Below are 4,305 nucleotides of genomic sequence, written 5' to 3'. Positions count from 1 at the left end.
GACACAAACAAGGCATTTATTGCTATAACAACAATAACGCCAGCTAGCAACAAAATACACTGAGGAATCTAGGATGTCCGACTCACCAGCACGGCTACGAGCGAACGTTCGCCCACGGTAGGGCAAAGGGATAAACTCCGAGGCCCGACGGGACGGGCTCGGCTGGAGCAAGTTCTGACCAAGAGGCGCCCGCGGCGTAGAGCGGAGTGCCGCGCGGAAAAGTCCGCGAGCTTCCCGTTCCCAGGGAGAAGAGAGCTAGCTTTCCCCCCGCGCGCGAGCGGCAAAACACGCCATCCGTGGCGCTGCTATCGCTGCGACGCGAGCGCCCTCCCCTGTTAGCTAGAGTAACCAAACTAAAGGGAGTGCTTTGCGGAGGAGCTAACTACAGTAGGGGGTGCAATGCGGGAAAGTGAACGCAGGGGACGAAGGCGTCCCCACATCCCCCAACCTTAAATAGACCCACACGCCTGCAAGTTACATGCTATGGAGGAGTCTCCTGGTCTTCATGCACTTGAGGCAGGTCTTGCAGCGGAGGTCACGCCGACAGCGTGCACGCAGTCTTCCGCGGTATTCCGAAGGCGGCGTGTGGGTCTCCGCTGGGACGTCTCGCATGGCCCGCGGAGTGTCCGCAGGCCCGCGAGGAGGTGGGCCGGCCGACCACTGCAGGCCAGGATTCTGCAGTAGTCGCCAGGGCAACAGCAGCCTGAGATGGCTGCTGTCTGGTCTCGCCACGGCTGCCCCGGATGGATGCGGCGAACAGGATACAAGCCGCTCCGTCGCAGCAGGCGGCAGCGAGACGATATGCACACGACAGCAAGCCGGAGTGGCTCCACTGGATCTGCAAAATTTCCGAAACACACTCCGCACGCCTTTAACGTAGGTCACGGGAGGGGAAACGGCGTACACAAGGGCCTGGTGGCTCAATGCTCAACTCGCTAGCAAAACGTGTCGGGCGGCAGTGCAATGCAAAGTTCGAGTGAACAAAGCCCTTTCTTGAGTTGAACGAGAATGCTCGGTTCATGCGAGGTTAAAAAAAAACGGCCGGCCAGCAAAGTGCGCCCCCTCTCAGCACCACGGTCCGGTGGTCATGTCACTTTTGACAAGGTGCAGGCAGCTATGAATAGCCTTAGGCCTCACTACCATAGTGACGGTCGATGACCCCCAACAAAAGAAAGACCCGAAACGGGTTTCGTGCGCGCAGCCGCGAGGAGACATCAGCGTTGTGGGGTGGTCCTCCCCGCTCACTGCACAAAGCAGCTTCTGAGCGATCGGCGCCCACCGTATCGGACGGTGTCGGAACGCCCGGTGCCGAGCTGCAATACCAGCGAGATCGTAGTTGCACCCGTGGCCCCAGGCCACCCGGCTCTCGGAGCCGCGACTCCCAGAGTCGAAAAAGAGACAGCGAGAAAATATATACAGAAAACTCGGACCACCCACGCGGCTTCCGTACTCACTCGCTTCGGGCTCGGCAACTCCGCGGGCGCTAGGCCTCGCGCTCCCTCGATGCGGACCAAGTGGTTCTTGAAGAAACTCCAGGAAGAAAACTTGACAAAAAACATGCTGAGCATGTCGAAAAGTTCAAACATGCTGCAGCGCAATACACCTCGCACTCAAGAAAGCATGCCGCAGGTCCTAGCGATCAAAATTCACTCTAGGCCTAGCACTTGTCAAATCCGGACAAAGAGCGTTCCTCGAACCGGACAGACAGTCGTCCAATGTTCCAAGAGCAGGCCCCACGTTGGGCTGCCAGATGTGGGGTTTCAATGGGGGAGATAAACACGTTCTCCCCGTTTTACCGCGGCTGACACAGTTCAAAACCGCGCGGACCCCACCCCGTGGTCGCGTACGCTACCGAGCGCACGGCGACCACGGCGGGCCTTGCTCTGCGGGAACGAAGGAACGACACACTGGCTGACACAAACAAGGCATTTATTGCTATAACAACAATAACGCCATCTAGCAACAAAATACACTGAGGAATCTAGGATGTCCGACTCACCAGCACGGCTACGGGCGAACGTTCGCCCACGGTAGGGCATAGGGATAAACTCCGAGGCCCGACGGGACGGGCTCGGCGGAAGCAAGTTCCGACCAAGAGGCGCCCGCGGCGAAGAGCGGAGTGCCGCGCGGAAACGTCCGCGAGCTTCCCGTTCCCAGGGAGAAGAGAGCTAGCCTTCCCCGGCGCGCGAGCGGCAAAACACGCCATCCGTGGCGCTGCTGTCGCTGCGAGGCGAGCGCCCTCCCCTGTTAGCTAGAGTAACCTAAACTAAAGGGAGTGCTTTGCGGAGGAGCTAACTACAGTAGGGGGTGCAATGCGGGAAAGTGAACGCAGGGGACGAAGGCGTCCCCACAATCTTCTGTCGTTTTTTTGTGTTTTTTTTTTGCGCTGTTCTCTAACTTCTATGTACTGCCCCACTCACACAATGCTCCAATGTAAAGGAGCCTGTGAGTAACTTGAATAAATAAATAAATAAACATTTCTCTGGATATATGTGGTAACCCACGGCGAAGTAGGATGGGAGTGCACAGACTGATAGCCGAGAAGCTTGCATGATTTTTGGAAGAAGTAACTTTGCTTTCACTCAACAGAATCTTAAAGGAACTGAAATCCTTCAAGAACTACCATTCGCAGAGTTATCTGGTACGAGGAGGCATGCAGTTATCGCCTACATTCATCAGTTGTCCCATAGATTAAAGAATGTAGGCACCAGGTATGGTACTCAAGTGCTGTTCTCAGCACCAAAAAACTTCGGGAGATATGCGCCATAGTCGATAGAAGAGGAAAGGCTAAAAAACAAAAAAGAAGGTTCCTGCAACATAAATCACCAGACTATGTTCGTGCCATGTGCTGAAAAGCTAATGTATGATGCTGAATTTTTTAGCGGTAAGAGATGTATCGGGCAGACCGGAAATTGTGTAAACACCTGTCTACGGCAGCATAATACGTCATTAAAACATTCCCTGTCGTCTATCCCTTGCCCTACAGTACAGGGATTGCCACCTGAATAATATCCGTGATTCTCCAGATAAAAAATTGTGATCACCTGTTTTCAAAGAAATCAAAGTTATTTGCAGGCATAGGGACAAAATAACAAGAGAAATATGTGAGGCCTCTTAAATCCGTGTGAATGATTACACGTGAGTAAGCACAGCTTCAGTGCTCCTTCATGATTGCGAGGTTGAATGTCTTGATTCTCATGATTAGATGATGTGTTTAGGGAGCCACACGTGACCTGGTTGTGTTGGAGATTGTACTGCATTATTTGCATTTCTTCAATGAACCTTCCGTCGTTAGTAGTGCTTTTTCTTATTCTGTCTAGTCTGTTGTCGCTACGGTGCTTTTAGCTGCTTAATCAGAATACTGCTTCCACAAATACTTCAGTCTTTAGCCATAAAGAATTTTACCAAATTTGCTTACTTTTCCACATGGCTACCAACAACAGTCCATCCCCCGGACTAACAGCTGTACACCAGTACAGGTGGTTTACCACTGGATGTATCCAGTCTTCGAGGCCAGCACAGGCAGCCTTCTTGCTTTCAGTTGTAAGCCGTTTTTTGATCACTGTGAATAAAATGACAACAAATTATTGCAAAATATGACCTCTTCAAATTGTTTTTGATAAGCCACTGTGGCCCTTGACCAAAAAGCACAAAACTGTTACAAGGATGGCGCAGCTAGAATCTTCACGGCACGAGATATTCAGCAGGGAGGTTACTCTTGCCACCGCACCATATGAACACAAAATAAAAACTATAAGCAATGCATAAATTCTTGCACAATACGATTATAAGGGTGGGGGGAACTTTTCGTGCAAGGGACTAAAAAAAACGATATCAGCTTCATTACTTACTCTTGGCTACATGCCACGTGTCAAATTTGTGGTCAGTGCCACTCTCATTGATGCGCATATGCTTTTTAATTCGGGGATGCGTGTCACTAGTCAGGGTTGTCACCGTTATATCAAGTTTTTTGAGGTCCTCAAGCCCCTTCACCAGGCCATATTTCTACATGCAGCTGCTTGCTTTGGCCTGGTCATTCTGCAAAGTATTTGCAGCAGTTCAGTGTTCAGCAAAGACGGCATGAGCGAAATAATCCAGTCAGAATGTTTTTGAAAATAAAAAAAAACTGAGAACCAACGTCTCCAAGCTGCACCTGGACAAAGCGAACGATTTTGCTGGTCAAAATGTTCATAAAAGTATACGTCAAGAATTTGGCGCGAAATCTAGGGGAGTCGCAATGGCCATCTCCTGCCAACTCTACTTGGCCCCTCAGACTGTGTAGAACATTCTTGTTCAGCCTCCCAC

Source organism: Amblyomma mixtum, chromosome 3 (assembly GCF_055824585.1).
Source record: "Amblyomma mixtum isolate Tamu chromosome 3, ASM5582458v1, whole genome shotgun sequence".
NCBI classification, from domain to species: Eukaryota; Metazoa; Arthropoda; class Arachnida; order Ixodida; family Ixodidae; genus Amblyomma; species Amblyomma mixtum.
Note: the sequence above shows the minus strand (reverse complement) of the source record.